The sequence below is a fragment of the Chrysemys picta genome, chromosome 1 (genome assembly GCF_011386835.1).
Source record: "Chrysemys picta bellii isolate R12L10 chromosome 1, ASM1138683v2, whole genome shotgun sequence".
NCBI classification, from domain to species: Eukaryota; Metazoa; Chordata; order Testudines; family Emydidae; genus Chrysemys; species Chrysemys picta.
This window is the reverse complement of record NC_088791.1, coordinates 307,842,893-307,856,846: the sequence shown is the minus strand read 5'-3', so window position 1 is coordinate 307,856,846 and position 13,954 is coordinate 307,842,893. Positions and strand designations below refer to the sequence as shown.

Below are 13,954 nucleotides of genomic sequence, written 5' to 3'. Positions count from 1 at the left end.
AGCCGCAAAAACCCATTGTGGAGTACTGTGCTCTCCCTGGCCCTGCTATTCCAGGGCCTGTTAGGAATTGTGAGGTTCTCAGTGTACACCTAAGATAACACGGTCACTGCACCTATTAATTTTGCAGTGCTTGTTGTACATTTATGATTATTACATTGTATTTGTCACTGATCCTCTGAGCTGCGTCACACTGTACAGTAACAAGGGTGCTTTCAGAACTACTAGGCACTCTGCAGCATAAGTTGTAAACTTATAAAGATGAATTATTTTCCAAAGAATAGCATTTTATTCAGTAACAAAACCAGTGGAAAGAAAAATCTGTGCAATTCAAAAGCAAATATATAAAAAACTTAATAAAATTAATGGAACAGAACTTAACAAGGAAAAAAACATTCATGTCAACTTTACCTACATGTACAGCAACCATGGCTTTCCCAGGTCAGTGTATGTGAAGCTGTGGTTGTCCTTAATGTCCTGAGAGGTGGAGTGGCAGATGTAGGGATGCAGCCACTGATACAATGTGCAATGATGAGATGAGGGTGCAAGGAGGTGCTATAATGGAATTCTCTGTGGACTGCAAAGGGAGGTGACCCCCTGTAGGTCCACAAGAGACGGCAGCATTTGTGTTCGCTGCCAGAAAAGGCCCATTATGTCCTGGTGCATCTCCCTCTCCTTTTCTACTGAGACTCCTGAACCTTCCACCTGTCCACATTTTCCTCCCTCAGGCTGTCTGCAATGTTCACCCTCCAGGCCCTTTGCTCACAGTCTGTAGCAGCAGAGGATCTCACTGAACAGATCTTCCCAAGTCCTCTTCTTTCTCCTCCTTATCTGGCTCAGATATTCCACAGGTGTAGACGGCGAACCCCCTCAAGGCTGCAGATAAAACACACAGAGGTACCATTGTCAGTATAGTCACAATGTAAAGTGAAAGTTAAGATTCAGAACTCCCTTCCCTTGCTCGCCTAAAGAAAGGCTTATTGACTCTTTTGCTTCAGAGTGCTTATGCACAGCACCACCCATAATGAGTATGGCCTGCCAAGGGTGAGGGAAATAAGGAGGGAATTGCTCAATTGCATGAAACAATGAGTAGGGCACTGGCACTGAATACCAGCACCATTTTCCACAGGTGGTGGTAGCTGATATCTCACTCCTGAGGGTAACAAAGCCACTGACAGCACAGCTGGTGCTGGTGTCCCAAGGCCACCTGAGCCCATATGCTAGCCTGTGTACTGCAATGGTACCTGTCCAAGTTATCACCAATCAGCATGGGAAAATATCCTACCACTAAGGAAGAAATAAGGCTGCCATCTCTAGTAACCTGGAGAGGACTGCAGAGTACCTCCATGAAAGTTTCATTGAGATCTCTCAGGGGGATTCAAGGGACATGCCTGTGTACATAAACAAACTGCTCTGTATGGCCCTCCCATTGCCTAACTCTGCAGGGGTATGAAAAGCAGATAACAACAGTTCCTCTCTTTGTTGTACTGGGACGAGTAAATTAATGAAAAGTTGATAGCTGTGTCCTGTTAAGTTGGGGGCACCATCAGTACATCACTAGAATGGGAAATAAATTTACACACTTACCTGGGGCTCCTTTCCCTGCATTGGACTTGCCCGTGCTCAACAACAGGGACTGAATAGACTGCGGTAGAGTCTCAAACAGGTCCTGGCTCACGGAATAGCTGGACCCACAGTCATATGTTCCCCCATCCCCCTCTTCCTCCTCCTCCACCTCTTCTTTATCCTTACTGTTCATGCCGGGGCCTGTGATTCAGGTTCCGCAGAGGTATCCAAGGTGGTGTGTGGAGGGGCAAGGTGGGATCTCCGCCAAGTATGGTATGCAGCTTGTAAAAACAGCAGGGCTGTGGCTTGGCACCAGATCGACTGTTGATCTCTCTGGCTTTCTAATATGCCTGATGCAGTTCCTTCGCTTTTATGTAGCACTGCTGCTGCTCCCTTCTCCTGCATCCCCTGTGCAATCTGCTCACAGATTTCCACATTTCTACAGCTGGTCTGTAGCTGGGCCAGCACAGCCTCTTCTCCCCACTGACCCAGGAGATCCAATATCTCTTGCCTACTCCAAGCTGGAGCACGTAGCTGGCATGGTCAGCTGGGCAGCCGTGATCTCCAAGCTGAATAATCAGGAAAAAGGCATTTCAAAACGTTGTGGGGCTACAAAGGGGAGGAGGGCCTTCCAGTCTCCACGTCCCGTGGGCAGTGGAGTTCACAATTGTGACCAGAGCTCAGTGTTAGGTATTGTGGGACAGCTGCTGGAGGCCTGCTAGGGTTGACATAAGTAACACAATGTCTACACTCATGCTTCGTCAACCTCAGTACATCAACCATGGCTCAATGCCATTCAGGGAGGTGGTGTTACTGCATCACTGTAATGGGCACTAAGCTCAATGGGAGACAAATTTAAGGGTAGACATATGCACAGCTAGGTTGACACAAGGCAGCTTATGTCAACCTAACTGTGTAGTGTAGGCCAGGACTTAGGCTGTGGTGCATCTAGCACTAGAGCCATCCAACAGCCTTCCACTTAGCAGGAGAGGAAAATGTGCAGGTGGACTTTCTGAAGAGCAGCACAGCACCAGTATATTTGGTCACCGAAACCACAACCTATTTGCAGATGAGGACACCCACATATAGACCTGTTTGTATCCAAAATAATGCCAGGTGCCCACTATATTGCATGAGAATGGGCAGGGCAGGAAAATTTCTCACAAATACATCCTTCTTAGATTGGAATACATACCTCCTGTATGCATTTCCTTTAATAACCCTCATCTCCAGAGCAAGAGGAAAGATCAAAAGGGACAAAGCAAATGTCAACCTAATAGCTACCATGTGGGAATGTCAACAGTGTATCTCAGAACTGATTAAATTCTATTTCAAACCCTGCTTGTAGTTAGAATATCATAATCATAATTCAAAAAGTTCTGAATAGAGCTGGCAGGAGAATGGAAATTCTGTTCACAAATGATTCTGAGATTTCAAAAGCTGACTTCATTTCAAATTGAAATGAAACCCCAAAAATTCAAAATTCTCAAAGGAAAAATCCTGGGGAAACATGTTTTTTTATGTTATATTTACAAAATTTAAAAAGATTTTAAACAAAAAGTCACTTCAAATCAAAAAATCAAAACGTTTCATTCCAAAAATGTCAAAACAGGACATTTTGACTTTTTTAGGAGTTTTTGTTTTGTTTTTTTCCTCCACAATAACATTTTGGCAAAATTGACACCATTTTATAAAGCATTTCAATTGATGGAACTGCATTTCTTGATGGAAAATGGTTCCATCAAAGTTTTTCTGGCCAGTTCTAGTTCTGAACCATATTTATGGTACGGCCTATTTTGCTACACTACCTGTGCAAACACTACTTGTACAATAAGGACTGCACGTGACCCAGAGAGAAGCATGAAAGGAGAAGGGAGTATAAGGTTTTCTAGAAAACCACCAGTGAGACAGCTGATTCTCTGCACCGTCCACATGACCAAGATAAAGTGTCAACAAAAGCTGGGCCTATTCAATGATACAGTAACGGAACAAAAAAAAGGTGTAATCCAAATCCAAGCCTAGAGTCTAGCAGCAAAAATAGAGATTAGCTTGCAATTCTTGATATTGCTATTCTGGCAACAGACTCTACATGCCATTTTGGGTAGACAGCTCACAAACACAGTAAACATCGTATGACTCAGAAGGAAACTACAGAGGGAGCTGGGAGCAACCCTTATATTTAAGTTGCCTAATATTCCCCATCATAAGAGATATTTGCAATTATTCTCATTATTATTTTTGGTGAAGCTCTAGCATCATGATCTAGCATTGTTTGCAAAAGGCCTCCATTCAGCAGGGAGAAAGCCTGATGCCAGAGAAGTGCTTTTTATTTGTCTCATGAACTGCTGTTCAGGTTTGGCTGAGAAACTTTTGAAAACTGTCATTTCCCTTCTGTTGCTTGCATTGGCAGCAAATTTTGGCAACATGCCAAACTAACTGACCATGTACGCTAATCTAAGGCTGGTCTATGGAGCAGCACACATCGCATTGGGAATCCCAGGAATAGATAACTTCTTAGTGGGAGGGGGAGCGGTGTGCAAGAGAAGCCAGTCTGGGCTTCATCGTGACTACTTCCCAGACCTAGAACATACCCCGACAGCACTCACCCCCTCCTCCAGCAAGATAGGTTGTTATCTCTCAAGGATTACAGCTAGCTACAACAATTATCCCTATAGCTTAAGATGTGCTGAGGGTTCAGGGGCAAAATGCTACCAACAATGCATGAGGGGGAGAATGTTGCAATTGCAAAATAGAAGTTGTTTTTCCTTTTCCTTTTCTAAAAAATATCATAAAAATACATATAACACTTTCCTCCCAACAACATTAAAAACAATGTTATTTAGGTTGCAAAGTCAAGCACTCGAAAGTTGGGAATTGCCATAATTAAGTCTGGCTGTGCAACCCTAGTGTATCACCCTGTACATATGATTTATTATGCAGTCTTTTTCCACAGGACCCCTGCCTCATTTACTACAAAGGACGGATGGTACTCAGGAAATGAATCAGGGCTATGTAATGAATCAGGTTATTTGTAGGTTCTCAGCCTGACTCATTTGCTCTAGAAGTTGGAAGGTATGTAGAGAATAAGGCAGAGCACTGCAAGAAGAGAAAGGATGACCATGTGGTTAAGGTAGTTGAATTGCACACAGGAAAACTCAGTACTATCCCTGCTTTTGCCAGAGAGTTCTTATGAGTAAGTCATTAAAGCAACATTTTGGTAGATGATAATCAACTAGGTATCCAAGCTGAGGCACTTGGGGCCCAATATGATGAAGTGGTGAGAACTCACAATTGCAATGGAAGTTAATGGGAACAGTAAGGCAATGTGGTCTGGAGGAATAAGCAGCGTTCCAAGTCAGAAGGCCCCAGAATTTAATGCTGGCTCTGCCACTGATTCACTGTGTAGCCTCAGGCAAGTGTCTATGTCTTAATTTCTCCAGCTGTAAAATGGGACTAATAATGCTCTTATTTCTAGAGGAAATATGGAGATACATTAAATCTATTTGAGGCTCTCAGATGTTAGGTGCCATAGGAAAGACTGAAGAAACCAAATAATTCTGCACCATCATTGCAGACGAGATGGGTTCAATCGAATCTCGTTTTAAATTATTCTGAACATTTTGGAGATCATTTCACCTATTCAATGTGATCTTTAGAAATGTATAAAATTTGAATATAGATGGAATGTATGCAGTTTCCTCTCAAAATATATTTTTAATTTTTGTGATGAAATTTTCTTCCCTTCCTATTAGCACCATAGCTATTTCATTTAGTACTCAAAAAAATTATAAAGGGCCTCAAACTCAGTAGTTCAGAGACCAGCACTTGTAAACAAAAAGCAAGATATTTTGTGATTTAGTAAAACAAAAATATTTTCACTCTCAGCCAGATAATGCAGCATGTATACATCTCCACAAAAAACAGAAAAGCAACAAATATGCACTGAAAGATAGCAAATCTCAGTGTTTTATTGTATTTATAAAACATAGTCTATCACCATACTGGAAGCTTTTAGTAATAGACCACAGAAAATAGTACACCATTAAAAGTCCAAAACATAAAATATGAACTCCATGTACAAGGTATATAAAAACAAATCTATAAACATCTTTATACATGGCATGAGCTAGACAGCTGTACTGATATGGTTACTGTGACTTCAGATCGCAGCTATTAAAAACATAGTAGTCATGTGCCATATCTCAGGTAAGAAGTAGCTAAGCATCAACACAGTAACACAATAATTACAGAGATCAAAAGTATCTGGCAACTTAGACAAATCAAATATTTTAACCACAAGTATCCAGAATAAATGACTGACAGTATCGTGGAGTATACAGTATAGTGATTATACTAAAGTAGAAGGAGTGGCTAAGATTCATCAGGGCAATGCTGTTTTACAAGATAACCTTGATGGTTTAGACAAACAGACTCAGAGATAAAACATAACATTTGGTCTCAAATTCTGCACTAAGATCTGCCTCGCAGATTTGTGTGCTCATTTGGAGTCCCACTAACTTGATTGGGCTCTATATGGGTACAAGAGTCCACTTGCACAGACTCAATGACGGGATTGGGACCTAAATATGTAAATGTAAAAGATGCAGTTGCATAGAAATAATGGTCAAGTATAGATTAAGTGACACCAAACTAATTTATAATATAAAGGAAAAGAATATGGGTTCATTGACAGTTGCAGTATTTGTATTCTTGGTCTAGTGTGCTCCAGCAATAAAGAAGAACATGTCTTATCAAGATAGAATCATAGAATAGTAGGGTTGGAAATGACCTCAGGAGATCATCTAGTCCAACCCCCTGCTCAAAGCAGGACCAATCCCCAGACAGATTTTTACCCCAGTTCCCTAAATGGCCCCCTCAAGGATTGAGCTCACAAAGCCTGGGTTTAGCAGGCCAATGCTCAAACCACTGAGCTATCCCTCCCCCCAAGTTAGTATACTAACTGACAGTAGTATAATCCCTTTCAGACAAACATGACTACTAGTGTTAGCACCTGTAGTACATTTGCTCACTTTCCATGTGCTCCAGCTTTTTAACATTGAGATATATTTATGATTTAAAGTGGCAGAAACTGAAATTATAATAAAAACATTAATTCTTATGTCCATTAAAAGTTGTGGGCGTTCTATATTGCAGTGTGCAGGATTAATTCACCTTTTTTGTACTAATGTTTTGCCAATAACTCAATAATAGTAGCCTGTGATCAAAAACACCCGCGCCTAGTGGAACATGCAACTGCCAATGAGAAAATATACTGTGTTTTAGACAGCAGCGTGTAACATTGCAATTAAAGCAATTTTTGTAATCACCTGCTCCATATATTCATGAACATTTTCTTGGATAAAAGTCTGGTAAATAGAATCAGTGACCTCAGATTATTGTTTCTTCTCCAAACTGTAGGCTTCCAACCCAACAGGACCTTTTCATGAAAGAAATTTGTTTTTTAAAATTGTTACTACAGTTCACACACGAGGGCACCTGAACATCTGAAATCCAATACAAATAGATGATGACTTTTTGTATATCTGAAGGAAAGTCAAATTTGAAATCCAGATTTTTTTTCCTGTGTGAAAGAAGCTTATGAGTGAATGTACTACGCTTCATCTTTCAGTCCAAGACGAACATAGACGTTAAGTCCCCAATTCTGTTAACACTGAAATGAGTCAACAGGACTACCTATATATGAGAGTATTGAGTAAAATATCATGTAAGAAAGAAGAAGTGATCTCTAAAATTTGTAAAAGAACCTTAACTCAGAATTTCTTGTATTTTTAGTGTTTGTGTTAGTTGAGAATGGGGATCAGCTGCCTTATCTCCATGTTAATGGAGTTTTTTGTACTGGAATATTAGTTACGTCTCAGAACATTGTGCCCTGAACCTGTTAGACCACATTTGGTGTATAGCATCCAGTTTTGGTCATCTTATTTGAAGATAGAGGTCAGTATAAATTCTGGCTGCCCCTGAATAGGCATGTTTGGTGGGAAAAGATGGCAGCGGGGGGGGGGGGGGCTCTCTCCATCATGTCAGCACATACACAGAGGTCACAGGCATAATGCTGACTGAGCACTCATAGGAAAGAAGCATGGCCAGGACCTCATCCCCTGCATGGCTGTAAGTATCTGGCAGCAAGTATTTGGGCAGCATAGTGTAAAAGTGCTTCCTAAGGAATGTTGCATACAACTGCCCTCCTTACCTATTGCAGTTCTGTCCCTGAACAACCTGAAATTACTGAAAGGCAATAAATATGGAACCCCTTGGAGGTCATTTTCAAAGAGTCACATTCCAGAGAAGAAAACCACTTCCATATTGGTCATGGAATTTTAACTTTGATCCCTTATGCATGTGTACTATGAATCCGTCTAAATACACGATCAAATTATTTCAGTGTAACATAATAGAAAATATCTACAATCATAAATGCACATGTAGTATTTTGTAACTTTTTTTTGGTTATTCTTGGACACTCTATTTCTCAGTCCTAATAGTCCAATATATGTTGTGAAAAACTTTTGATATAAGCTCTCTTCTCTATAATGGTACTAGGAATTTTAATACTTCAACCTTTGCACATATATTATAAATTTAAAGAGATTTTGTTTTACTTTCTTATGAGAATTTACTATGAACAAAATTTATACTTGCATACTACTGATTTGAAAGTTATTAATATCTATTTTAACACTAGTTGAATAAAGCAAATAGAAAACTCTTTTTTTCCCTTCAGGTTATGACTCCCTGATTTTTAAGTTTCCTCAGCCCCATATCATGTTAGAGAAGCTCAGAGACTGTTCTAACTTATACCAGCTGGATATGGTCCCCCCAAGGAACTATATGCCATGGGTGGATTGCAGGCACATTTCTCCTGGCTAGACAAATTCCCTCTCAACCCAGATATGGCCCCTATGCCAGAGTGGAGGAACAGTTCTCATAAGGACATGCTAGCTGAGAGCGCCCCCATGTTGGGAGAATTCCCAGCTGATCAGTTGGGACCAGAATGAGGGAGAGAATTGCACTAATGAAGTAGTATGGCGTATGACTTAGTTATTAAAAGAGTTGACTTTGTAATTTAATTGTAAACACAGGTTGGTACATAGCGCTCTTCGCTACTGCTGTAAATTGACCACAAACAGCAGCAAAGTCCACGATCCCCTTCTACAACTTAGCCTTTCTCACTGTGAGGCCACAAACCAAACAAACTAATCAATAAAAGAGTAAAATAAGTCCAGTCTCCAATGATTGGAGAGAAAAAAGAGCAACATATCTTTGAATACACTTTATAATTTTGGAAGGCACTCACATGCTAGGATGTGCAATAGATCAGATAATTACACTTCAGTATAGTTCTTTAAATATGGTTTTCTATGTACTTTTCATATAAATGACTAGTAAACTGTGACATATACAAAGTTGTGCACAATACAAGATGACACATACACATTCTATTCTTTGAGAAACAGTATGTGATCTTGTAATTATACTATCATTATGTCAAGTATCAGGGGGTAGCCGTGTTAGTCTGTATCTACAAAAACAACAAGGAGTCTGGTGGCACCTTAAAGACTAACAGATTTATTTGGGCATAAGCTTTCGTGAGTTAAAACCTCACTTCTTCGGATACAAGGAGATAGTTACATCTGTGCATTCAGCCTTAACTTTGTCACCTCCCGACACACTTAACTGTGTAACCTAAAGTTACATTAGAAACCGTTTTTTGTATTTATTTTCCTAGGTTTTTTTAAAAGAAAGGCTTTACAAATTCTGCTGACCTTTGTCTGTGCTTATTTGTATGCAGACTTTTTAGACTGTAACCTCTTTTTAGACTATTATTCTTACATGTCAGTCAAGCACCTAGTACAGTTTTGGGCACTGTATAAATTAGGAGGTCACACACTTTGTTGCTTTTTTAGGCTGACCTCACTACACACACTAGGGGCTCCTTCCAGCTGTCCATTCTCACCCACAAGCTCCCAGTGTTCTACCCTCCCATTCCCCTCTATTTCAGGAACTTGCTTCAACTCCCCCCTACATCTCCTCGCTCATGCTAGGGGCTATGTTCACTCCCCATTTTCCCCTTCCCCTGCATATCAGGGTTACCCAATCTCCACCCTGCCTGGGGTTCTCTAAAATCCCCTTTTCCTCTTCCCCATACAAGGGTCCTCCATTCTCCCCACCATGCCAGGGGCTGTATATGCCTCCTTTCCCCCACCATTATTATTTCTCTTTGTTCTGCATGGGAGCCAGGTCTTTGATCTATAGACAACTGCAGAGGTGCTTGAAGCCCTGGTTCTGCTAAACAGGTGGCAAGGTATCGCATTACATTCAGACATCCAGACAGAAAGAAAGCAATCCCATCAAGTTGAATGCAGGGACTCAGAAGCTTGGCCAATAATCTTGCATGCTTATGGAGGTGGTAACCAGCTGGAATATTTGTGGTAGCTTTGCTTTGCAAGGCACTACCCTAAGAAGCTGTATTTAAAGATGAGAGATTTAAAAAAAGTATCAGAGGGGTAGCCGTGTTAGTCTGGATCAGTAAAAACCAAGAGAGTCCTATGGCACCTTTAAGACTAACAGATGTATTGGAGCATAAGCTTTCATGGGTGAATACCCACTTCGTCACCCACGAAAGCTTATGCTCCAATACATCTGTTAGTCTTAAAGGTGCCACAGGACTCTGTTGCTTTTTAAAAAAAAGTAATTTGTGACAATCCAACGTAACACAGAATTAAATTAAAGAAACTCATTGCTAATGATATTTTTAATCAAATAATGATACAATAAAACCTGATTAAATAATAACAGCTAGAAAATAATTTGTAGCAGAACATTCAATGGAGAGTCAAAAATCAATATTGGAATTTTCCCAACCTAGGTTAAGTCCCAATATTTTAATAAAAATCTCTAAGTGGAAGCAGTCTCCTATGTGGCAGGAGTACTCCAACACTGCTTAAAACTCATTACACAGTTGTTAGACAATTTAGGCCAGCTACTTTGGAATAGACCTGGGCTTATAATTTGCCAGAAGCTGGGAATGGGCGACAGGGGATGGATCACTTGATGATTACCTGTTCTCTTCATTCCCTCTGGGGCATCTGGCATTGGCCACTGTCGGAAGACAGGATACTGGGCTAGATGGACCTTTGGTCTGACCCAGTATGGCCATTATTGCATACTTACGGAGATGGTAATCAGCTGGCATATGTTCTTATAACATGGCTTCTTGTGCCTTGCTCCCTAAACTAACAGGAGCTGAGAAAGCTGTGGAGGAGGCAACACACCCATTTCAGCCACATGCAGATGGCCATTCCAAGGCCAATGCACCACATCAGCCTTCTTTCTAGGCACCATTAAACTCCATTTAAATGTTGCCTAGCAAGAAGGCTTAAGTGGGATTTCATTAGTGCATAACGCCTTGTGTTGACCCGTTGCACAATGGTGAATTTCATCCTCCGTCCCTAGAAGGGAATGAGTTGCTCTTGTCAACTCATAGGAACAGCCCTAATTGGCTCCAAAGAGAATTGCATCTAGCCCTTCTCTCAAGGGAAGCTGGTATGAAAAGAGCCTTGTGCAATGCAGGGAAAAACACAGAAAATCTTCAGGGGCCCCAACCAGCATGGAGAGGATCCTGGTGAGGAATAACTAATAAAATACACGAGGGAAAACTGACATATTCAGTGTTCTTCACATGCACACACACACGGGAGAGAGACACAAATAACAGGGTTTGCAAGAAATCCTAAAATCCCAGTTGCTCGTCAATAGCTAAGGAGCCCTATGCCACCAAAGAAAAGCTTAAACCTGGCATTTAGCACTTTTCAATATCCCTAGAACAGCAAAGGTAGGGGTGGGGAGAACTCAGGCCATAATCTCAGAGAGATTTGAGGTTTCTGCAAAAGTGATCCACAGTTTAATAGTTCACACTGACATTTTCATTGTTACTAAGCTTCAGTTAGTAACCCATTACAATTAACCAGGGTGGGGTGGGGTGGGGGGGGGAGGAGGGTTGTCAGTTTCCACCTCTCTTAGGGCTGTTCTTTCTATCTCTATCTGCAGACTCAAGAAAACAGCACTACATATATTCACACTTTGAAGCTTATCTTTTCATCAAAAAGAGCTAGAGGTTTTTTTTTAAAAGAAAGGTTAAAATCTCTGAGGCCACCATAGAAGTGCCAGTACAGCATGCCACTGAGTTCTGGCTCACTTCAAAACCTACTATATCCAGAGGGGAATTCCCTTCTTTGTAATAAACCCAGTAAGACAACAGCATGGAGAGAAAGCTACTGTGTGGGTTTCACAATTAAATAAAAGTCTATAAATACAATGAAAATAAGTTTAATTAATTGGCCAAGTTTGCATGCCTTATACTCACCTTGATGGCATTTCTCTGTGTGGATGCAACACAGCTTTTGAACGCCACAATTCCAACATTTCAGAGAGTGTTCTAGGCATTAATGGGTAGAACCTTATTGATTCTGGGGGACAATGGTATGGAAGGAGGGTAACATGGTGGACCCTGGCACCTGCAAAGGGAGAAATGGGGGGCCCAGAGAGCCCTGGCATAGAGGGAAAGGTGAAGAATGGGGAGACACAGAACCTCTGGCATGGGAGAAAGGCATGGGGGGGATAAACAATTCTTTACTGAAAATGTTGGGGAGATTCCTACCTCGAGCGTGATCTTTCCTGATAACAAAGATGAGACACTCTCAGAAACTGAGGCAACAGAACTAGTAGTGCTGGAGCAAACTGCTAGCCCAGTATCCTGTCTTCCGACAGTGGCCAATGGCATATGCCCCAGCGCGAATGAACAGAACAGGTAATCATCAAGTGATCCATCCCATTGCCCATTCCCAGCTTCTGGCAAACAGAGGCTAGGGACACCATCCCTGCCCATCCTGGCTAATAGCCATTGATGGACCTATCCTCCATGAACTTACCTACTTCTTCTTCTTCTTCTTCTTTTTTAATTTTTCTCCTGCCACGATAGTGTGTTGCTCTTTTGGGTCTTTCTCAGAGATCCAACCAAGATGAAGAGGGAACGCTGGACAGGTGGCAGCTCATACTTCAACAAACCCTGGATATCAACATCTCTGGACTGGGCAATAATTGTCCTCTTGCTCACTATCTAACCATCAACTGTTATTGCTTGTGCTGTCTGCTTCTTCTTTTGTTTGATTGGCTTATTGAGATTAGCAAATGATTTGACATTATGCCTTTTTATGGGATCAAAGAGGCCTACCTCACCCCTTTGGAGCATACTGGTTACACACTGCTTCATTTCTTGTGTGCCATTCTCTTATGCACAAACTTCCTGCAATTTCAGGTAGGGCCCAGTAGATGTTGCAATGTTCACAAGTGGCTGGCTGTTGTCTGGGCTTGATCCAGTTCAATGCTAAAAGTATTTGCCATTCTTTCTGTCACAAATTTTTTAATAACTTCAACAGCAGTTTCATCTGCAACCCTGCGCTTTGTGGTAGCTTCTTTGTGGAGATCTGTGCTCAAGGATGCACTCTACACATTTATTTTGTCGTAGCCGTTACAGCTGCCTTAAAATGTGCAGTCAGGAAATGCTTGGTCAGAGCCTTATCTTTTGTGTAAAGATGCTGATGCTTCACACAGTCCTTGCTGAGAGATTGCTCAATGGTTATGTCATGCTGTACACCACTGAAGGGTCTGGCAGTATGGTATACTGCTCCCTGACTATCAATTAGGGCATGTTATATTATGCGGTTTCTCCTCTAGAAGTCTGGCTTCTGCTACATGTACACAACCCCGTCTAGCATAATTCACATAACCACACTGGAACATGGTACAAACAAGCTCAGATTGTCATGTGACTACAGACTTTTGCTTTAACTGAAGGCAAAAAAGGTACAGGAGAAAGCATAAAATATCACCTGTGGCTAAGTATTTCCCAAACACTCCTATTCTGAGTACATAGTTGCATTATCAATTGTGTTGAGGAGCTTTCTGCCAATTTTGGTGAAAAATAGATTATGTATCTTTGAGTTATAGCCTTTTTAGTGATTTTATGATTTTTTTTTCAGGTTGGTTGCCATATAATGTTTAAACATTATGTGATATATAAAAATTGCACCACTTCCAGCATCTACATCCACCAGGTGATAATGACGATCAACTTTGTGCCTAACATGTTGTAGCAATACATTTTTTCTAGTGGATGGGTTGCCCTAACTCAGAAATAAGACTCCTTTTTAAATCTGGCTGTTAGACTAATACTGCAGCCATCACAGGGGTGTCTGAGATTCATACAGTAGCCTGGAACAGGAGTTCCCAGCATTTCACATTTGTAAATTCACTTTTAAAAACTGAAAAATGTCATTGCTTTCTGGTAATTATTGATATTACAGTAAGTGCC

The 13,954-nt window shown here is 41.1% G+C and overlaps 1 long non-coding RNA gene across 1 annotated transcript; it reads right to left on the bottom strand.

The window, feature by feature from the left end:
* Positions 1 to 266: 266 nt before the first annotated feature.
* Positions 267 to 2,132, bottom strand: LOC135980893 (uncharacterized). Its single transcript, XR_010597816.1, has 2 exons — positions 1,585 to 2,132; positions 267 to 873 (listed from the first exon to the last, which is right to left on the bottom strand). It is a non-coding gene; the product is annotated as an uncharacterized LOC135980893 (long non-coding RNA).
* Positions 2,133 to 13,954: the final 11,822 nt, after the last annotated feature.